The 23,386-nt window shown below is 46.2% G+C and overlaps 1 long non-coding RNA gene across 1 annotated transcript; it reads right to left on the bottom strand.

Annotated features, from left to right (window-relative positions):
- Positions 1-2,534: 2,534 nt before the first annotated feature.
- Positions 2,535-19,294, bottom strand: LOC102551595 (uncharacterized). The gene is made up of 3 exons (XR_005493564.2): positions 9,825-19,294; positions 8,920-9,092; positions 2,535-3,343 (listed from the first exon to the last, which is right to left on the bottom strand). It is a non-coding gene; the product is annotated as an uncharacterized LOC102551595 (long non-coding RNA).
- Between the last annotated feature and the right edge of the window lie 4,092 nt (positions 19,295-23,386).

The raw sequence follows: 23,386 nt of genomic DNA on the forward strand, positions 1-23,386 counted from the left end.
TTGGCAAGCTGATGAGGTCCTTCTCTAAGTCAGTATTGTTGGGGTAGAAATCTCGGCCCGCATCCGGACAAAGCACACCAAACCAACATGGTTCCATGTGGAGAGGTTTAATGAGAGAAGAAGAATAGAAGGGGGGAGGATATGTAAAGGCCGGCCATGAGCACATGGAGAGAAGTGACAGGGACAAAGAGGGCATTAGAGCAGAAAAGAGTAAGAGAGAATGAGGAGGGGCAAGCAGCCCCCTTTATAGACAGACATACCTGACTGTTGCCAGGCAACTGTGGAGCGGAGCATACCTGGCTATTGCCAGGTAGCTGTAGGGGTGGAGCTTAGACAGACTACTAACAAGTATCATACGAGCCTCTATCATTCTAGTCTGTCCACCGGGTTGAGCATGTGGTAGGCTCAAGGCAGGCTTACTGGCCTACACTTTGCCTCTTCTGTCTTATGAACGCTCACAGCAGAGCATGAGGCTTACATCAGAGTATCAGGCAGAGGAAGTATGAAGGGTGCCTGTAAGTCACATGAACAAGCTGACCCTGCCTCTGCCTACAGGTTCTTTCGGCCTTTGAGGATTGCATGGTAGAGGAATGTTGCAGGGATGCAGGGGCGCTCACTCTGTGCACATGTGCAGTATGACACAGCTTCTGCCCTCGGGCTCTTTCAGCCTGAGTGTGTTGCGAATGGAGGAATGCAGGGGAGATTACCCCATTCACGTACGAAATCTCCAGCCGCGGAGGAGGAGAAGGAGATTGCTTACGTCATATGTACCTTCACCTACAGTCTCCCTATGGGAACAAGAAAGGGAGCTAAACCTCTCCCTTGATCAGAAAGGAAGCCCATTGGGAGGGCAGAGTCTGTGGATCTCAGAGTGTTCTCAAGTCACAAACCCTAGGATCAAGTGCTAGGTTCACCATTTGCTAACGGAGGGGAGAATACATGGGCTCCTTGGGCTTCCGTGTTCCATCTGTACAATAAGGGCAGTGGTAGAAACTATACTGAGAATGAAATGAGCTCGTGACGCTAAGATGCTTAATCCAGGTCCTGGTACGGTTAGCAATCTCGAGGCATCAGCAGCTGCTCTTTCTGGAATAATTCTGGAAGTGTTCATGCCACATCGGTCTCGGTCATCTCTATCCCCAGCCTCTAGCCGAGTGCCTGGCTCCTAGAAGGAGTTGATTATATTTTTCAACATGGATTATGTAACTGTCTTTCCTGTTGGCGATGCCCTGTGCCACACACTCTCTCATGGTGATGGGTGACAAAGATGAGAAACATGAAGCCAGGCTGGTTGAAGGCGTTCCTCGCTAGGTAACACCCAGAGACGGCATGCTCAAGAGCTCGATGAAACTCAAGCTGTGGAATGTAGTTGACCATGACTCTCTCAGTCAAGAGCCTCTCCCATGCTTTGCTCTTGCCTTCTCTCTCCACAAAGGAATGTGTCTTACACCATTTCTCTGTATTCCAGAAAAACATGTGAAGTGATGGGGGAGGAATGGGAGAGTTAGACTACGAGGTCACAGTTAGAGGCAGGAGGCTCTGGGGTATGACTGCATAGCATGTAGATCACACATGGTCTGTGTAAAGCAAGAAGGATTTATCCTAAGTAAGAAGGATTTGGGATCATTTCTCACGAAGAAATGATAAAGTTATAGAATAGACGTCTTTAACTTGATTTAACCATTGTACAACATACACATGTATTTCATGGTAGTCATGGATATACTTAATTTTATGTTTTGTAAAAATCTGTTGAAAATTTTAAAAAAAGAAAGAAAAAGCAGTAAAATAGCTTATATCATACACCACCACATTGATCAAATAAGGGAAAAGTTTAAAAGAAAACAGAAAGGATATAAAATGACAAATTAGGATGCGAGCGACATTCACCTTGAAAAGTTCATTTTAGAACAACAACTGTTTCTTGGCTGTTGAATGTTACAAGTTCAAGGTTCTTTGCTGGACAAGAGAAATTCAAAGCTGAGCGAGAAGACACCTCTGTTCTCAAGGATCCTATTTTTTAAGTAAATGAGTGGTTGGTGGCTATTCCAGTGCAGGAAAAACATTGCCCAAAGAGAATAAACGGATGGGACGCTATACCGTCTGCCCTCATCGGAGGAGTGAGGGCGGGGTGGCGTGTGCATGCGTGCATTTCGTGCATTGCATACTTTGTGTGCATGCGTTGCGTTGCGTGCGTGCGTGCGTGCGTGCGTGTGTGTGTGTGTGTGTGTGTGTGTGTGTGTGTGGTGTCATGTGGGCTTGGGATTTAGCAGGCAAGCAGAAGGAAATGGGAGATTTGGGAGGCAGAGGAAGAACTGAAGTAGGCGTGAAGGGGTAGAAAAGAAGCGGCGAGTGCTCGGTGGGCAGTGAGTCTCCAGTTTGAGATGGGGCTGTGTTGAGTAGGACAGTGTGTGGTCAGGCTGGTAGTTATACAACCACCATGGCAGAGGTGCAGGTATGCTAGAGACGGACCCTTGTGCCGCTCACTTCATCTCTCAGAACTGAGGAAACGGACTCCAAGGGCTTGGAATTGATTTCTTAAGAGTCTCCCTGGCAGTGGTGGTAGGCGTTGGGGGTGGGGCCATCTAGATGGGGTGCTTGTCTTTCAGGAAAAGGTTTGTCACCCAGGAAGAGTTTTCGCCTGTATGATGACTGAAACCACTTTGCAGGGTCAATGATAAGTGGGACCACACCCTGACCAGGAGTGCCTAGTCCTGCTGACCTCTTCACACTCTTACCCTGTAATAAACCTCAAGTCACTGAATCTGTTTCTCCTTCCAGGCAGCCACACGGAACAAATCTCTTCTCTGTTTCTCACTATTTAATTTGCATCTCTTTAATTGGCATACTGAAGATGGACGCCAAAGGCTAGTGTGTAAGGGCTACCAAGGTCCAGATTTGACCCTTAAAGCTTGATGACAGTTTGGATGATACAGGGCTAATGGGCGTGTGAAAAGGACTGTGGTGCAAGAGCAGAAGCGGGGGACAAACGAAAGGGACAGTTGAAAACGGCAGGGTTTATAAAGAGGATGCTGGGTGTAGGAAATAGACAGGAAGCCTGAGAAGAGGCTCTGCTCACACTTACCGTGGGACTTAGAAGATGGCTCTAGGCTGGGAGGCCAGGGAGGGCCCTAAGATGGCGGCTGGGAATACAGACCCAGGAGCATCCTTGCTGGTCACTGGTGCTCCCGTGCTCAACTCTAACTCACTGTCTCAGAATAAAGACCTGCATGAGGCAGGGAAGGACGGGAAAGGTGTCAGCCACACCCGGTCCTCAGCTCGGAGGCAGGCACTGTCCTTAGCAACCTTGAGCATACTGGGATGTAGCACCTAGGTCAGGACTCTGTCAGGAATATGATAGAGAAAGATCAGTAACTCTGTATCAATTTTCCTTCCTCTCCTCCACACTCCACTCCCCACCCCCACCAACACAGAGGGTTTCTCTGTTCATCCTCCCCCTCTCTTCAACTCGTCAGAGAGGGTTTTGGCTTCGCTACTTCCGTGTTTTCCTACTGAGACAGAGGTAGGAAGGAAAGGGCAAAATTCCTGATTAGAGGCCATCAAAGTGGCTCATGGGTAAAAGCACTTGCCAGTAAGTTTAGCAACCTGAGTTCAATCCCCGGAACCTTCATAAGGTTGTCCTCTGGACCTTCATTTGTATGCTGTGGCTTGTAAATGCCCCCACACATCATATGCACATCACACACATAACACACACTCATACACACTCACTTACTCATACACTCACACACTCATACCCACACACATACACTCACACACTCATACACACATACTCATATACTCACACACGCATACACACACACTCATACACACTCTCATACACACTCACACACACACACAGACATACATACATGATGGTAATAACCACTAAAATATCTCTCTTAATTGTTTGGGGGAAATTCCAGGATTAGTTTTTGTTTCTTACACTCAGGCAAAGAGCTAAACAGTAAGTTGAGAGTGAGTCCAGAAGACAAAGTCAACCCATACAATAGGAGCCAAGAAGGGACTTAGAAGAAAAACTATCCCGAGCTAGGTTTAGGGCATATTCGTAAAGGAAGGTGAGCAGTTGAAGGGCTCTGAGATCTGAAATGTGTTGCTGTGGTGTGGCCGGAGAATGGTTACCACCTCTGGACCTCACACTTTTACATGAGCCTTCCTCAACGAATATGGGCTGTACTTGTCTACAAGTCAGATTCTCCAGTGATGATAGGGTGTCACTTCATGATTAAGTGACAAAGGCTATGGTCTCAGTCCTGTTAGCAGACTCTCCCTGTCTGTCTCTGTCTCTCTTTCTCTCTGTCTCTGTCTCTCTTTGTGTCTCTCTGTCTCTGTCTCTCCATCTCCCCCCAACCCCCCTCTCTCTACTGGCCATGCTAGAAAAGATCACATGCCAAGGCACTAAAGATAGCTTGTGGCCAGTGCCTCATACAGCACCACAGGCCTCAGTGAGGAACTGAGTCTTTCCAACAACCACTTGGTAGAAGGGGATCCTGCCTGCTCCAGTTCTGTGTCTATGGCTGTGATAAAGGCCACAACACAATTGTTTCAGTTGCTGTTCTATTGCTGTGATGAGGAATCTTAACCAGGGAAATTTGTAGAAGAAAACATGTAATTTAAAGCTTACCGTTCCAGAAGGTTAATTCGTGCCCCTCACGTTAGAAAGCATGGTAGCAGAAAGGCATGGTGCTAGAGCAGTAGCTGAGAGTTTACATTTTATCCACAAAATGGAGGCAAAGAAAGGAGAGGGAGGAGAGGGAGGGAGAGGGAAAGATACTAGGCCCAGCACAGGAAAACCTCAAAAGCTCACCCCCGTGACACACACATCTAAACAGGCCACACCTCTTAATTCCTCCCAAAACATTTCTACCAACTAGGCAATAAAACATTTAAATATCTGAGACTATGGGGATGGACCATTCTTATTCAAACCACCTCAAGAACTGAAGGCGTCTGTGGCTGGAGGGTTGTTTTATCTCACTGTTCCAGGTAATACCTCATCACTGAGGGCGGCAGGGCAGGGAGACCAGGAAGATGCTCATGGTTGGCTTGCTCAAACTGCTTTCTTAGACAGCCCAGAACCACCTGCCCATGGTTTGGTATTGCCCTGGTGGGCTGGGCCCGCCTATATTGAAGAATTAATCAGGAAATGGTCACTACAGACTTGCCTACAGGGCAGTCTGATGGAGGCATTTTCTCAATTGAGGTTTTCACTTCCTAAAGTCCCTATCTTTTTGTCACCTTGATGAAAAGCTAACTAGCACAATCCACTCCTTGTCGACCCACACACAAACACATCACTATCAAACCATCACCTTTCCTTATTACTTCCAAGACCTCATTTTAATATCACATAGAGAAATATAACTTTAAAGGTGCATTGTTTTAAGCCAATAACTAGAAGGATGTTGTCCCCCTAGCACAACCAAGAGCCCTACTTGAGAATGTGAGAGCTGAGTGAGGGCAGAGGACCTTAGGACATGGAGGTGGCAAGGGCTGCACTTGAGAGCCACTATGGAAGGGACCTCCTCCAGTTGGCACTGTGCAAACCCCAGGTCTGTGTGGGGAGGATGGTGACTCAGGCAGAGGCTGCCCTAGTTCTTCCTGTCCCAGTGTGGGTTGGCCTGGAACACTCAGTTCTCCTTGTGTCACTGACCTCCTCACAGCACGTGAATGTGGACCTTCTGGAAATGCCTGCTTATCTTTGTGATGCTTGTCTGTTTATTCATTCACGTAACAACTGGGAGCTGGACACTTGTGTGTACGAGTTGTGCATTTCTTAGGAATGCGTAGAGCTAGAAGTGTTTTAGATTTATTAGCCTATGCATTTTAGAATATTTGCGCAGCCAAAGAGATGTTTAAGGGTTGGAATTCAAGTCTACATGTGCTGCCTATTAACTTCACATACTCTGTACAGACAGTCTAAAGGTAATTTTATGTAATATGTTTTAGTAATTTGTACAGGAAAGTTGTTGTGCTATCTTGTGCTGAAAAAGGTTCCAGGTTTTGGAACATTTGGGACTTCAGATTTTTCAAATTAAGCATGCTCAATCTGTAGTGTGTAGATATGCCACTAATTAGAAATGGCCCCCACACGCTTTATTTTGGCTTTGCTGTTATCTTTTCCATTGTTCCTCTAACTTCTCAACTGAGGTAACTTTCACTACACATTCTTTAAGGACTCATGTTCTTCAAGGCATAGGCCTTGTTCCTCTGAGTGATTTTAGGCTTAGTGACCTCTTTGTCACCACCAATGATGTGAAATCCCCATGTATATATAGCTCAGAATGCACTGGATTCTTGGCCATACCTCCGCCTGCCTGCCCATGTGTCTCTTATAACGCTCCGGACACTCAAGTTACCAACCACCAAGAGGAAACTCGTTTTCTTTGCTCCTTCTCTCCTGCCTTTCCAAACCGTTTTTCGTCACCCCTACTATATCCGGGTTATAGGCTGTTATTTCAGGAAGGAGTCTTGATGGCTGCCTTAAAACTTAAGATCTTCTTACCTCAACCTCCCATGTGCTGAGTCCATGGGGACAGACAACCATAATCTGCTCTCCTGAGAAACAATACCATCATCTGCCTGGATGGAATGTGGCTGACTTCCACTGGCTTCCCTCTTGGCCTTCCCCAACGTCCTTCTGTCTCGCCGAGTGTTATAGGCTGGCTCTCTGGGTGCCTGTCCATGCTCTCTGTGACCTTGAATCTGACTTTCCAGTCATAGCATTCACTTTTCTGCACCAACCTCACCAGTTAACCTCAGGTGGTGTTTCTCGAGGATGATGGATGTAGCCCTGGCTTTCACTGCCCAGGGGAAAGCGTCCATACTGGTAAATGCCTAGCCCTTCGAGAAAGGCCCTGGCTCCATCCATCCCAGCCTCTCTACCTACTTGTGCTTGCAAATGCTTGCTCTGACAACATGATCTTTAGTTGTCACATGATCTTTAGTTTTTCCTGCTATGCTCTGGCTTTTCACTTTGGCTTGGAACTTGACCTTGTAACCAGGTGAACTCTAAGTCAAACTATAAGACTTTGCCTAAGCATTTTGTAGGCCTACTCAGAACTGGTGTCTCTCATGTCCTTTGTTTTACCATCATTATAGAAAGAATATGGACTCCATGGAGGCATATTCCTGTGACTCCAGTGTTTGCTTGTTGAGACAATGCCTTATTTTGCAGATACGGTGACCTAGAATCCATTATGTATCTAGGCTGGCTTTGAACTTGTGGTAGTCCTTCTGCCTCAGCCTCTTGAGTGTTGGAATTACAGGCGTAAGTCACCATGCTGGGCTGAGACTTTTTAATCTTTAGTTCCAGTGATTATCCATTACCGTGCATGCAAAGAAAGTTCACTGAAGGAGTAAGTGAATGGGTAAATACATGACGAGACAAACAGTGCAAGGTCGAGTCTATATAAACAGAATAAATCAAGAGCTCTAGGAGACCAGAGTCCAGTTGCTTTTCTCCTCTCTCAAGGTCAGACTTACACTCATTGCTTTTATCTACGTTGAGGACTGGAGATTTCGCTTGGTCGGTAAAGTGCTTGCCTAGCATGTGTGAAACCCTGGGTTCCATCCCAGCTCTCCATCTTCCCGACTATAGTCATTTCAACACGAGATGTCCCCACAGGCTCGAGCATGTGTGCACCTGGTCCCCCAGCTGCTGCTGCTGTTTAGGGAACCCTTTAGAAAAAGAGCCTCACTAGAGGAACTAGGTCACTGGGGAAAGACTTGGAGGTTTTACAGCCTGACCCTACTTCCTGTCTACTCTCTCTGTTTCCTGTTCCACTAAGATATGGAGTCCCATCTGCTCATCCCTCAGTCAAGCACCGTGGTGCTTGCTGCCCCTTGGTTTGCTTTCCCCTCTGTGATGGACTATCCCCTCCACTACGATCCAAAATAAAGCTTTCCTCTTAAGTTCCTTTTGGTATCTATTTTGTCACAGCATTGAGCACGATCACTGCACCCCAGAAACGCCAACACTTCTTTGCTTATGCTGCTAGCGTCCTTGCTAGTTCACCTCTCACTGCATTGTTAGTCAAACACATGAATAAAAACAAATGAAAATTGGACTTGGATCCACTGATTATATAGATAAAAAAGGGACAGTACGTAGTTGAACGGCATCTCCCTTGTCTTGGCTACTTTTTTATCGCTGTGATAAAACACAATGACCAGGGCGATGTATCAAACCAAGTGATTAATTTGGCTTATGATTTTAGAGGATTAAAGTCTAGGGTGGCAGAGTAAAGAAACAGCTGAGAGCTCACATCTTGACCTAGAACCATGAGGCAGATTGAGTACCACCAACTAGGGACCAAGTATTCAAATATGGAGTGAGGAGTCCCACCTGCTCATCCCTCAGCCAAGCACCGTGGTGCTTGCTGCCCCTTGATTTGCTTTCCCCTCTGTGATGGACTATCCCCTCCACTATGATTCAAAATAAAGCTTTCCTCTTAAGTTCCAAGCCCAATGGGAGCTATCATCATTCAAATTCACGTCTGTCAGAAAATTACCATGACCTTATTTGGAGCCAGGATTTATCTTAGTTTGTTTGAGTTCTTAAGACCCATGACTTGATAATTTACAAATAAAGTAATTTTTATAATCATACACCTGTCAGACTTTATGTCTGCTAAAGGCCTGCTGCTTATGGATAGAACATCTAAACCCCCACATAATGGATGAAGTGCAAAAGGAGGGACAAATAAATACTTTGTCCTCACGTAGTAAGAAAGAAGACCAAATCCCATCTATGAAATCCATACTCCCTTTTACTGGGTATAAAGATGTCACCATTCTCTTTTGACTTCACTTTCTGGTAATTCTAAGTGTTTCCCCGTCAGCAATGTGTGATTTGGAGCTCTTTTGAGAATTATTCTGTCTTCCCCATGTCCTTACCAGGCGTCAGTGGAGCATCCCATTGGATAGTTGGCGTTCTGTGGATGTTTTCCACTGCCTGTGGCTTCCACAGAGGGTAGTGTGTGTGGAAGCTTTGTTCTGGAGCTTCCTGTTGCCCCTTTGTCCCTCATTTAGGCCGGCATTTGTTTCATTGTTTCTGGAACAGGATGACACTGCAGAATTTGGGTGACAAAGAAGTTTTAGCCTAATGATCCCTGGCCCACTGACAAACACAATGAATTGGGAGAGAGAATACAAGTCAGGCAAATCTCTCAGCCAGGATGAGTAAAAAGCATTTTCGTGGTATCTGGGGCACAAGGCTGGCCAGAGGTGAGTAGGCCACACTGGTCAGCCTTTGGTCATTCCCTCCAACTTCTGTGGGTGTCTCCTGCTGATGCATTTCACTCACACATCTGTCATGGGTGGTCTCCACCGAGACTGTCTGCCTTTCCTAGAGACAGCCAGTAGAAAAAATGTGAGTGTGAAAAAGCAGAGGCTTACCCCCTTGTCTCCACCAGCCCCAGAACTACTACCCAAGGAGGAGACAGAGGCCCTTGTGGCAGCTATACGAAGTTCAGTCTTTCTGTCCATGACAGCTATTGTTCTTGAGGGTCTCCTCACTTCTCACTCCCACTGACACACCGCCCCCCACAAACATCCATCTCCTGAAGGTTCTATCCCTCCTCGGAAGACAACCACAGAATGGGAGGGGCCTACTTAGGCCTCCAGAGACCCCCAAGGCTCAGCCTTGTACAGGAAAGTTGAAGGAAAATGGTGTGTGGTCAACATGGACAGAGACAGCTTGGTTGGCCCCCAGGTTGCTCACAGCCCGGAGCTTCTGTCAGAAGCCTGCAGTGTGGTTAGAACCATCTATGTGGTCAGGGAAGTTGGACAGTGAACCTGACCTTAGGGCTGGGAGAAAGAGCCTGCAGCTATGTCCCAAGTGAACTTTAAAGTAGGGTAAAGGTGCTCCACCATGATGAAGACGATCTCATGGTGACTTTGAGCATCCATCTTCAACCCTCCCTGCAAAGTCAAGAAAAGGAAATTGAGTGGCAATGGAGACAAAAATCTCAGTAAAACATCCTGTCCTCATTCACTCTGAAATCACAACATGGTTGTGGTGCACAAGCCAATGATGAAAACAAAGCCAAATAAAAAAAGCGATGGATTGAAGAAAATGTTCCGCAGATGTGAGATAAAAATTAGCAAAGGTAACATAAGAAAAATCCACACAAAGAAAACCACAGACCCCAAATGAGAAACCAGTAAAAGGCAGAAATGGAAGTCATAAAAATGCAAATACCTCAATAGAATAAATATGTAAAAGATGTTTCTTCTTCACAAATAATTAGAAGTACAGAATTTTGGAGAGATCACAGCCAGATTTAAGTTCTCAGTCCTCCTACCATGGCTTTCGGGAGCTTGGATTATAGGCACGCACCCCCATACCTGACCCACATAGCCACCACCCGTGTCTCTTGCTGGATTTGAAACTTGTTTGACAAAGATAGGGTTTTGATGTCCCACAAGGGTGTGGTCACCTCTTTCTTTGTGCTGCTGTCAAGTCAGTAAGAAGGAGATTTCTCGATGTCAGTCACCTAGAGGGCAGAACCCATCTTAGACGTGAAGTAGAAACTCAGGCCTGGAACGGAGCCTCAACCTGTACAGTCATGGGTTCACACAAACGATTCTACCTGTGTATGCTCGGATAAGGCTGCCCAAGTCAAATAAGGTAGAAAAGAGCGATTACTGGATATTCATGTAGCGATTGTACCGCCCACTTGCCAAGCATGACTTCCCTTGCTAAGTGGAGCTGAATGACCTGGAGAAGTAAGGAGAACAATGAGCTGCCCTTCACAGCTAGCTCACATGTATGCTTCTGCGAAGGCTTGTTTCCCTCCACCTTGTGGTTTTAGAGCAGTGGTTCTCAACCTTCCTGGTGCTGCCACCCGTTAATACGGTTCCTCAGGTTGTGGTGACAATTATTTTCGCTGCTGCTTCTTAACTGTCATTTTGCCACTGTTGGGAATCACAGTGTAAACATCTGATATGTAACCCCTGTGACCCACAGGTTGAGAACCTCCGTTTTAGCACGTACCCTGAGAACGCAAACTAGACTTGATACTGAGGCCTTTTAGGAGTCCTACCGGCTCCAGTCAACCAGGGGATACACAGCAACATAGCAAGTTGCTGTCTCAGAACTGAAAGTAAGAGGTGTTAGGGGTCCAGCTCAGCTCAGTGGCAGAGCGGTCGCCGAACATGGATGTTTAATTGTTAGAAAATTAACTTTTTATAGAGAAAAAAATGTAAAGCAACACTAAAAATCATTGTTCGCCCAGCATGTGGGGCGGATGGCTGATTTCCACTTGAGATCTAGAGTCACCTGGAAAAGGTGTGGGGTTGTCTAGATGAGGTGGGCCTGCCAGGCCTGCCCTGGGTTTTCCTGGTCGGTTATTGAGGTTGCCTGGGCTGAGTGTCTCCCAACACAGATTACTACTGTGCACTACACTTTTTCCTGGCAGTGGATACCACAAGGCTGGAAGCTTCAGCTCCTGCCACCTTGACATCCTGACCGCCTGTGAGCCAGGAGACATCTTTCTTAAGTTGCTTTTGTTAGGGTAATTCATCACAGCAACAGAAAAAATCAACAGAGCTAAACCTGTTTTAAACGTATTCGTATCCAGGGTTGATGGGAGTTTGAAACGCTGTATTAGCTTTCAGGGGAAACGTAATCCCATATAGGGGTTAAATAGTCACATCTTTTGCCCCACTGTTGATATGCAAATATCAGAAACACCGTTAAAAATCAGTGATAATTTACACACTTCATACTCCAGAGTCATTTTTCTTAAGGGTGCTAGAGGTCAAGCCCGGGGCCTTGCTCATGTTACATAGCACTCTGCCATTGACCTACGTCACCCGCACTCTGTGTAGTTTTCTGTTAGTGGAACAAACTGCAGTTAGCCAGTACCGGTCACTATAGGAAGGGTTAGATAAGACATGCCCACAGGTGAAATCTTCTTTCTTGAAACTGCTGAAGATTTCAGTGGTGGGCCGAGATAGCTCCCAGAGACACAGATGTTTGAACACCAGCTCCCAGTTGATGGTGCTGTCTCGGTAGGTTTGAGCTGGAGGAAGTATGGCCCTAGATGATTTGGTGAGAACCAGGTTCAATAAAAGACTCTCTCAAAAAACCATGTGGGGAAGATAAAAACACCTAACATCACCTCTGACCTTTACACACCCTCACGTGCTCATACACATATGTGCACACAAACGTCACATACACTCAAACACATGCACATACATGTGCATACACACATACGATCATACACATATGTGTACACACACTCAGACACACTCTCATGTACATATGTACACACACTCAAACACACATTCACACACATGTGCATATACTCACACACCTGTGCACACAATCACACATGCTCATACACATATGTACACACACACTCAAACACACTCTCACACATATGTGCACACACATGAACACACAATCACATACATGCACACACTTTTATTTTAAAGGTACTAATCACATGCTGAGATTTGAACTTACTCTATTAGGGATTCAGTGCTCAGGGGCAGGATTGGGTCCCTTTCTGTCAGTACCACCACCATCCCTGCTCATTACCCATGGCAACATCAGCAGTGTCCTGGTTTGCCTCCCAGATAGCACCATGGAGTCCCAGGGAACTGGGACTCAGAGAAGTGAGTGTCCAGGCCAGCTCCGCACAGCTAAAAATAGCAAGGATGGACGTGAGCCTGAGGGTTTCCAAGCTGACTCCAGTTTTCCTGACCCCTTCCATACTTGCTGTTTCTACTTTCCTCTCCACTAGGAATTGAAGTCTATATTTTTAGCTTAAACTTTTTATCTAAGTGATTTATTTATTTTTATTTTATTCATATGAATTTTTGCCTGCAGGTATGTGTACCATGTTCATGCCTGGTGGCCTCAGATGCTTTGGTAAAGAGGACTTTGGATCCCCTGTAACTGGAATTACAGATAGCTGGGAACTGCCATGTGGGTGCTGGGAATGAGCCAGGACCCTCTGCAGGGCAGCCAGTGTTCATCGCTGAGCCACCTCTCCAGCTCAGTCCTAAGTTTTTTACTCTACAGTAATTTTAAGCCTACACAAAGCCTGCAGGGAGAATGAGGACTCTGAGTGTCCCTTGATGTTGAGATCTGTCATGACCACGGTACATTAATCACGATTTAGAAATTACTATCATCCCCATTCACTATTGTCTTAGTCAGGGTTTCTATTCCTGCACAAACATCATGACCAAGAAGCAAGTTGGGGAGGAAAGGGTTTATTCAGCTTACACTTCCACATTGCTCTTCATCACCAAAGGAAGTCAGGACAGGAACTCACACAGGGTAGGAACCTGGAGGCAGGAGCTGATGCAGAGGCCATGGAGGAGTGCTGCTTTTTGGCTTGCTTCCCCCTGGCTTGCTCAGCTTGCTTTCTTATAGAACCCCGGATTACCAGCCCAGGGATGGTACCACCCACAATGGGCCCTTCCACCCTTGATCACTGATTGAGAAAATGCCTTACAGCTGGATCTCATGGAGGCATTTCCTCAAGGGAGGCTCCTGTCTCTGTGATAACTCCAGCTTGTGTGAAGTTACAGTACAACTATACCCCAGGCCGTTCATATTTCACCACCTTTCTGTCAGTATCTTCCCCCCATCTCCCAGGGTCTGATCCAAGATACTCACAGTTCCCTTCTAAGTAACTAAAGACTTGGAGACAGGCTTTTTAACACCAGGGGGAACACTGCACAAGTTGGCCGTGGTTTTCTGAATCTGCTCAGAAACTTTTGCTTCTTCAATAACCTCTCACAAGAATACACAATCTCACTGTCTCTTCTAAGTAGGAGAAACAAGATTTTCTACAGTATAAAATATCACTGACTTTTAAATAGTGTCTTTGCTAAAATTTCCTCATTAAGAGGGAGAGAGAAAGGGAGAGAGTGAGAGAAGTAGATGAGAGAGAGAGAGGGAGAGAGAAAGGGAGAGAGTGAGAGAAGTAGATGAGAGAGAGAGAGAGAGAGAGAGAGAGAGAGAGAGAGAGAAAATCAGGTTGATCGGGTTGAGGGGCGACTTGAATAGAATATAATCTCTAGGCATCACTAAATCCAACGTGACAAAGACTAAGTCTCACCAGATCACCAAGCTGCAAAGGATTCAAACTTTCCTGGAGCTTCAGTGGAAACCACATTTAGCTTAATTCCTAGAAAAGAAAGCAGAGAGCCAGCCCACAGTCCACATCTGCCAGTTATCTAAGAGAACACACTGGCTCCCGGGGCTGCCTAACCCCCCAGGGAGAAGAAAAATGAAGCTTGCTCATAAATTAATGTTTCTGCAAGCAAACTAAAATTTACTGCTGTTCTTCAGGGAGTCCTGCCTTCAGTAATGCAGTGAGAAAGTCCTTCTTTACACATATACACACATGCACACACATGCACACACAACACACACACATACACTCACATGTATACACTCACACATACTCACACTCACATATATATGCTCTCACTCATATATACTCACCCCCTCACACACACTCACATACAAACACACATATGTTCACACATACATACACATACACACTCACATACAGACACACATATGTTCACACATACATACACATACACACTCACATACAGATACATGCACACTCACATAAATCTCACGTACGTACATACACTAAACACACACTCACACACTCACACACACATACATTCACACACATACACATACTCACATACAGATACACACACATAATTACACAATACCCAGACACACATGTTCTCTCACTCACACATATACATACAAGAATAAGTATAGACACCCACACATGAACACACATGCTTTGACAAAGAGCTGTTGCTTTACATTCTGCCCTTTTTTCTCTACCCTTCCTCCCTCCCTCCATCTGTCCCTCCTTCCTTCCTACCATGCAAACTTACTGAGCCTTTATGCGTGTTGCACGATTGTTAGGTGACATATCTGGAAATGAAGAACAGTGATTAAATGAAATGAAATATTAGTCATCTCCATCTTTCTGGGAAAACAGTCACAGAATGATGGTGAGGGGCAATATGATTTTAAACAAATAGTCAGGAAAGGTTCAGTAAGTAGCTGAGGCTGGGTTCGACGGTGCGCACCCATCATCCCAGTACTTGGAAGCCAGAGGCAGGGGGATGGAAAGTTTGAGGCCAGCCTGGGCCACAATAGAAAGATTCAATAAAAAAACAAAAAAGAAAGAAAGGAAGGAAGAAAAAAAGAAAGAAAACAGTAACAACAATAAAACTACGATGAAGCTACTGAGAGAGAAAGCCTTGTAGGCATGGGGGGGGGCAAGGAATTATGGGAGTGGGGCTGGAAGTTTGAGAGCTGCAATGGTCAGAGCCAATAGGCGGCAAAGACCAGCCCAGCAAATCCTGCGACTGGATCTCGTCCTTCTTTCAATATTTGTTTGCCACATATAGTTGCATTAACTTTGATGCTACATTAAAGTGCTATTTATTTTGACTCCTGATTGGAACTGATGTGACTTCCTCCTGGTGTGGTCTCCTGATGTGGTTGAGTGGGGCAGGTGTGAGGGAAGGGGAGGGTGGCTAGGAAACCACTGCGGAAGTCAGGGCAAGGAGGGACTGAAGGGAGCTGGATCTCAACTCTACAGCTAATGGGAAGTCATCGGAGTGCTGTATGTTTTCTGAAGCTGCCATAGTACAAGGCTGTGACTGACACAACGCAAACTTGCTGTCGTTCTGCAGACTGGTAGTCCAACATGGCCTCCCCGACAACGTGAAGCCATTGATGTGACTGCATCTCTCACTAGAAGATTCTTAACCAATTCCAAAGGCATCTAGGATGACACTTCCTGATACAGTGCAGAAAATTCTAATCTGATATGTGACGTCACTCACTCTCACTAGTGGCTTTATTAGAACATCTGTACTAAAGAAATGTAAGAAAATAAAACTCTTGATTGTTAAGGGGGAACTCGAGGAGAAGAAAATCTCCAGGAATTACTAAATATGATGTTTTGGAGGCTTTCTCAAGATCTTCTCAACAGGCTTCCAGAATCCGGCTGCTACTTGTTTGTCTTGCTAGTGACATTTGGGGACAGTGCTTAGAGGACTGAGGTTGCCTTCCCCTTGCTGTTGGCTTCCAACACTCTTCCCCCATATTCAAGGTCAGCATAGAGTGGCAAGTCTTTCCCACATCTGCTTCTGCAATCCACTTTCCTCCCTCGTGATGGCCGAGGGGTGGGGTTCGGATGCCACAGCGTGTATGGAAGTCAGAGGACAACTTCGTGAAATTGTTTCACTCTGTCCACCCTTACATGGCTTCTGCCTATTGAATTTGGGTCCCCAGGCTTGTGAGCTGTCTCCCTAGTCCCCTGAACTGCTTCTAAGGACCAGAACAGAGTGGGCCATTTAAATAAAGCAGGACAATCTCAAGTTAAAACTGGCCCCCAATGACCCCTACAAAGTTCCTTTGTTACCAGGGAAGGTAACACAGCCATGAGCTGCACGGATTAGGACTCAGGCATCTCTAGGGAACTGTCGTTCTGCCCACCACAAAGGGATTGAGCAATGGCAGATGGCTTGCACTCTACCTGACAACTGTTCACTCTGCTCAGCTGAAAACAGCTAGAGGCAGTGGATGGGACAGAGGGGACAGGAGAAGAAGCAGGGGACAAGTGAAGAGGCTCTAGCTATAATTTGGAGCAAAATGCAAAAGCCCCAGCCAAGGGCAGCTATAGAGGACAGAGTTGTGCTGATGCCACCGAGTGGTATGCATTAGCTCCACTAAATCACACTGTTACTCAAGCAGTAGTCTGGGGGTTACAATGAAGATGTTTTATGTGGGCGATTAAATCTCTAGTCGGGGTAGGAAGACAGATTAGTGGATGAATCACTTTTGGTTTAACGTGAGTGCAAGAGTTCAGATCCCTAGCATCTACACAGCCAGGCAGGTCCAGGTAAGGTATCCCAGCACTTGAGAAGCAGAGACAGGGGATTGCAAGAAAAAGCTGGAATGTTGAGCTCTGGGTTAAGCAAGAGACCCTACTTGAAATCTAGGCAGACTGCCCCCCACATCAACTTTGTACCTTCATATGAAAGCTCACGTAACGCAGGGACACTGCACACACATATCACTCCCACATGAACGCAGACGTGCATATATGCACGCACACACATGCACATGAAAAAGGATTCCCTAATCACATGCATTTTAGTTAAGGGAGCATCCTAGATCCAGGGCGAGTTTGAATCAACCAGTTGGAAGGTCTTAAGAGCAGAGTGGAGGGTCCCTGGTCGGGAAGTTCATCCTGTAGGCACTCATGTTCCACATTTGCAGGGGCCTCACGGAGTGCAGACTCGGTGTTACATCAGGCAGTTCTCCATAATCTGGTAGCCCATGTCTGACGCCAATTCTGGTTCTCTGAATCTGATAGGTGCAGATCCCAAACTGATCTTGAACATGGTGTGGGCAGGATCACCTAGCAGGCTGAAAGTCATGTGAAGAGAAGAGCGGAGGGTTTGTTGCAAAGTCTCAGGATGGCTAACTTGTCTCCTTCCGAGGCTTCTAGAAATGGCTCTGACACAAAGGCCTTTGGGAGAGCAGGCTCAAGTGACAAGAGACCCTTCTCTCATTTGAGCCCCATTCAGAGGGGGACACCCACAGGCAGGAACATGTGTGCCAGCCCTGACCAGAGCAACAGTGAACAGTCACTGCTGTGTTTGACAGCATCCATCCAGAAACACTTGTGGTTTTCCATCACATTCTAGAATCCACAGGAGACCTGGAAGCTGACTCTTTCTCTTCTGTGATCTCCGCCTCCCCTGCTGGCCTGTGCTCTGTGGGAACTCATTAGCTGAACCCTGGACAAGGACAAGCAAGCAGGGCTGAAAAGAGACTTTATGAACAACTGTGGTCTGCTGTCTCCTTGTGAAGAAACCTGAACTAGAAAGCAGGGAGTTTGGCTTTGTTATTGTTATTCCTGGAAGGGATGTGTGTGTGTGTGTGTGTGTGTGTGTGTGTGTGTGTGTAGGGGGGTAATAACAGCATTTGTCACTTTTACTGCCTGGTTGTGATAGTAGTCCCTGACCCCTTTCCAGGACTTCCATAACTTGGCTCAGAGTTGGCCCTTAGATTGGCAAACCAAAGTTGGCACTGAGCAACACATAAGAAGTAGAAAGAATTTTTTCATGACTTCAGCAGCTCCAACAGACTCTGAAGGGAGAGAGGTACCAGTCCTATTGCTTACCATCCAGTCCCAGAGCAGCAGGGTCCTTAGACCTGCATCTCAAGCCAGGTAGCCTGCACATCAGACTCACACAGGATATGGGATCTCCATCTTGGGAGAACAGCATTGATGCTTCAGCTCTGGCCTAGTCATTGCCAATGTCCATTGACGGTTCATCTTCACTCTGAGGGGAGCAGAAAAAGGGGGGTCTCATTCGGATGCTAAGAGATGACAAATTTCTAGAACCTTCTCTCTCTTCTGTCAATTCTAGCTTGGATGAGCAATTAGCAGTCAGAAGCAGACGACTCTACTCAGACAAGTTCCAGAAGGTGAGAGCCGGGTCCTTGATGCCAAAGGAACCTCAGACGATTCCTGCCGGGTCTGCGTTTCCTTCCCTTGCTTAGATAACAGCACATGGGTCCTTAGGAGCTTGCACATAAAAATAAATGAAAGATTTTTGTTTACCCTCATCTATCTTTAGCCCCATAGGAAAGAAAAAAACAAGCAAACAAAATAGGCCTGGGCAGTCTGGTTTGGAATAAAAACACAAGCGGTGTACACGATTTTTGTAAAAATTAACTTTGGCTAAAGCATTTCGGAAGTCAGCAGCATCTAAGCTTAGTCAGGCAGATTCATGGGTGAAAGCCTGTGTAGTTGACAAGCGTTTGCAGATGAGAAAAGAGAGAAGTCTCTGTAGTCCTAGTGAGAAGCCTTGGCTGACTCCATGACAGGCTTCAAACTGGCAGTTCAGGAGACTAGGCCTAAATCTCTTTTTCCAAGAACTGGACAATTCCAGGCTAGTTCAGGCCTCAGAAGCTTCCCTGCCATCTGGCCTGAGGCAAGGACAATGGGGTCAGCAGCCATTTCCAGACTTCCTCAGCTACTTCCTCAGCGGCAGTTTCCAGACCTCCCCAGCAAGTTTCCAGCCCCCACACTTCAGTAATGGATGTCGGTAGAGATGGACCCAACAGATTAACATAGACGTCATCTACCCTGGAATTCCCTAACGTGCTTTAATTCAGGCCTGCAAGCTCTCTTGGTGACTCTCTATTCTGGTAACGGGAAACCGCAGCACGCTGGACTTCTACAGAATAAAACACTTTGTGGTTATATACTATTTAAGTCCGGGTATCATTCTTCAGTGAATCATGGACCCTTACACTAGGAAGGAGATATCCCAGCACAGTGTAAGGTATTGGAACAGAACAGAGTCTCCCAGAGAGGAGGGCCAGAAGAGACTCCTGGCTCCATGAAAAAACTAAAGATGGCAAGAACACAAGGCAGGAACTTGGACAGTATCAGAGCTGCGAGCTGTTCTGAAGGGTTTCTGCCCCTGGTTACTGACATAGCCTACAGGAGTTCTTCCACCTATGCCTTTGAGTAGAGGAGGTGTAGGATCTGCAGAACATCCAGAGCCTTGTTCTGGAACAAAAGCTCTAACCCACAGCTGTGTGGTGCTTGCAGTTATGTACCCACAGTAAACCACAGTCCAAAAGTATTAAATGGAAAACTCTAAAAATAAATAACCCATGGTCTTTAAATTGCAGCCTGTGTCGGGAACTCTGGTCCCATCAGCTCCCTCTGGCCCCTGCATGTGAACTGTTCCCTCAAGCAGTCTACCCCATCCCTGCACATTAGCCCTGGTTTCCTTCCCAGCCATTTCACTCTCAGGCCCGCTGTGGTGGCACAGTAATTTAGATCTACATTAAGTTTATGTTGTTGGTCTTGAGCTGGGCTTAATTTATGAATTAAACTTATTCTTATTGCACACCCATAGGAAAACACATAGTGTATACAGTGTAGTTCTTTCTACGCTTCTGCTATCCTATAGGGTTCTTGAAACTCCCATGAATAAGAGACCATGTCCATTTGGGGTATAGTGGTGCACACCTTTAATCCCAGCACAGGGAGGCACAGGTAGGTGGGTCTCTATGAGTTTGAGGCCAGCCTGGTCTACATAGTGAGTTCTAGGTCATGTAGCCAGAGCTACATAATTAGATCCTGTCTCAAAAAAAATCATCAAATTCTGTTCATCAGACTTATTTTCTGATGACCCTGTAGTACATTATCAAGAGTCCAGACTGAATACACTTGTCTCACATTTCAGCTACTCCCAGGGATACTCAGCAAAGGAAAACATGGGTAGAAAGCATGGTAATAAACTGTCTTGCAGAAGGGTCTGTTTCTGGGCAGGAGGATGATAAAACTATAATGTATGTTTAGTGATTGTTGTGGTAGGGGAGACACTGTCCTTTGCATTTCGTAGGTACTAAGTTCTTTAACCTTACTCCTACTCAATGAACGAAGACGTCTATGCAAAGAGAAGTTACGTAATCTGCCCAAGGTCCATCGAGAGCCAGGTTTCAAATTCATACTTCCCAGCTGTGTACTCTTCCATGAACTAGAAATAATACTGTCTCCAACTTGTCCTCAACTAGGAAATGGGACAGGATCATGTCGGCAAAAGTGACGCAGGTTCGTTTTGATGTGGACAGCTTTGACCATAGACCAGAGAGCAATACAGTTCAGAACATGCATCAGGAAGGATTGGGGGTTGGAAGCTTCCTCTGGAAGGGACAGAAAAACAAACAGAAAGTGCTTATAAATAGGTACTTCTTTCCCACAGCAAAGACGGGGGCCTCACTATGCAGCCCTGGCTAACCTGGAACTCACTGTGTAGACCAGGATAGCCTCAAACTCATGGGGATCCACCAGTCCCCGTCTTGTGTTAACTATGGTACCCCTTTACAAACAAGATGGTCACAGGTCTTCCAGGAATCCTATGTCATCCTATCTCTCACTAGTGAGAGATTTTGCTATGAGTCACTTGACAGATTTTACAGGTCAATGAGACAAAAAGCAGGACTCCTATTTTTGACCTAGCTTTAGGAAACTCAAAACAAAACAAAAAAAAATCTTTAAAACAAGGTCTAGAAGACAAAACCACCTGTACACCTCTAATCTGTAAGCTCCACTTACCTAAGGACAGATCCTGGAATGCTGGGGGCTGTTCCAGTAAGGTAACAGTATTTTCACTTCTGCAATCAAGCTTGGTTGCACCAACTGCCCAGTATGTGTGCTTGATCACATGTTGGCAGGAAGTACGTCAGGGTATATGCTGGGCTCTGATTGGACAAAGGTAGGAAGTATGCAGCCTCCTGGCTTTTGCTTTTATAAGTCCCTGACTGATGTAATGTGGCACCATATTCTGAAAATCCCGGGTACGGACCTGGCCTTACCCATGGTCTTGGCCAGTATTTATTTAATAAAGATTGCTTCAGATTTGGCTCAAAAACTGTGGTAGTACTTGTTCTTGACCCCTGGGATTAACCCTGTTCCTTTACTCTGACATCAGGAAACCACGCGCCCTTTCTTTTATAAATTGCCTTCGTCATGGTGTTTTAGCACAGCAGGAGAAAGGCGACTAAGGCACCTGCTAAGCCATCTCTCCAGCCTTCTCTTCTCATGTCCATGCCTCTAAGCTGTGGGTCCACAAAAAGCTGATCAGGACTGGATACAAATTGCTGAGTCATGACAAAACCATCCACAGCCAGCTCCAGATGTATTTCTAATCTGAGGCAGGGATTCAGATCCACACAGCTGGAAACATACGGTCCTGACACAGAATACATGATTCCCTGGAGGGAATGTGGGAGCAGTGACTTCCCATTCTGCCCCACGGCGTGATCACTGCTATTTCTTTCCTACTCTTCAGCCTCATTTCTCGCTGCTTTTTTTTTTTTTTTAACCGAACCCAGGGCCTTGCGCTTCCTAGGTAAGCACTCTACCACTGAGCTAAATCCCCAGCCCCTCTCGATGCTTTCTTATGAAAAGAGATTTCTCAATGTGGAAAAGACTTAGATTGGGCTGTTCCCTATCAAAAGAAGTTTTGGGAAATACCAGCATTGAGGCCGCTCACAATCACCAGAGAGAAGGCTAGCAGTGTCCCATCTCCAGAGAGACAGCATTGCATCCATTAGGGTTCACATAGGCTGGGCAGGGACACTAAATGTAGCTTAAATAAAGCTGCGCTGGGGCTGGAGAGATGGCTCAGTGGTAAAGAGCACTGACTGCTCTTCTAGACATCCTGAGTTCAAATCCCAGCAACCACATGGTGGCTCACAACCCTCTGGAATGAGATCTGATGCCCTCTTCTGCTGTGTCTGAAGACAGCTACAGTGTACTTATATATAATAAATAAATAAATCTAAGAAAAAAAACTGGGCTGTATTTTTATGTGAGCCCCTCTTCTCCCTGAGGGGTAATTGACCGCCAGCCTGTGAGGACAAAGGTAGCAGAGGCATCAGGCAGGATTCCGAAGTCTGTGAGTATAGCAGAAGAACTTCTAGAGACCTCTGCAGTGAGACAGGTCCACTTTATAGTTCCAGAGAAAGGGCTAATTGATCATGGCAAAGTATTTATCATAAGGCTGGGAAGGACCGATTGGTCATAACAGAGCATCAAATTATCATGTGACCAGGAAGCCAGAGTGGGACTTGAGTGCTGAGTTGTGCAGCACTGGCAGGGAGTCCTGCACAAGGTCATTTGCACAAGACAAAACCAGGCACCCGTGCTTACAGGACCCGCTTCAGGCAGGGTCCCGGAGAGAAAGGGAAGCCCCGCTGAGAAAGAGAGTCCTCTATTTTGCACTGAGCTCAGAGAGCTGTCTGGACAAGGGGGTTGGTGAACTTAGCAGGCAGCATTCTCCAACATTTTTATCTCTTTTTTTTTCTTCTTTTTTTTTTCTTTCTTTTTTTCGGAGCTGGGGACCGAACCCAGGGCCTTGCGCTTGCTAAGCAAGCGCTCTACCACTGAGCTAAATCCCCAACCCCCAACATTTTTATCTCCTACAAAAGCCCTGATAAGAAGCTAAGAAGTATGCAGTTGTGCTATGGGAGCAGGAGAGTCAGGAGTTTAAGGTCATCATCCTTGGCTACATATGGAGTTCAAGTCCAACCTCATGAGCCACTCTCTCCTAGAACGAGGAATTCAAGGTACTGAGAGGGGTTAGAAGGCTCCATGGACCCTAGACTGCTTTGGATTTCTACTTTGTTGCTATATTGTAGTCCATAGTGGCCCTTCAGCCATGACATCTGCCTTCCAAACAGCAGGAAGAGTAAAGGGGAGGTGACAGGCCAAAGGGCAAAGGCCACCGTTTCCTGACGCTGCCTCAGAGC

The sequence above is a fragment of the Rattus norvegicus genome, chromosome 14 (genome assembly GCF_036323735.1).
Source record: "Rattus norvegicus strain BN/NHsdMcwi chromosome 14, GRCr8, whole genome shotgun sequence".
Lineage (NCBI taxonomy): Eukaryota > Metazoa > Chordata > Mammalia > Rodentia > Muridae > Rattus > Rattus norvegicus.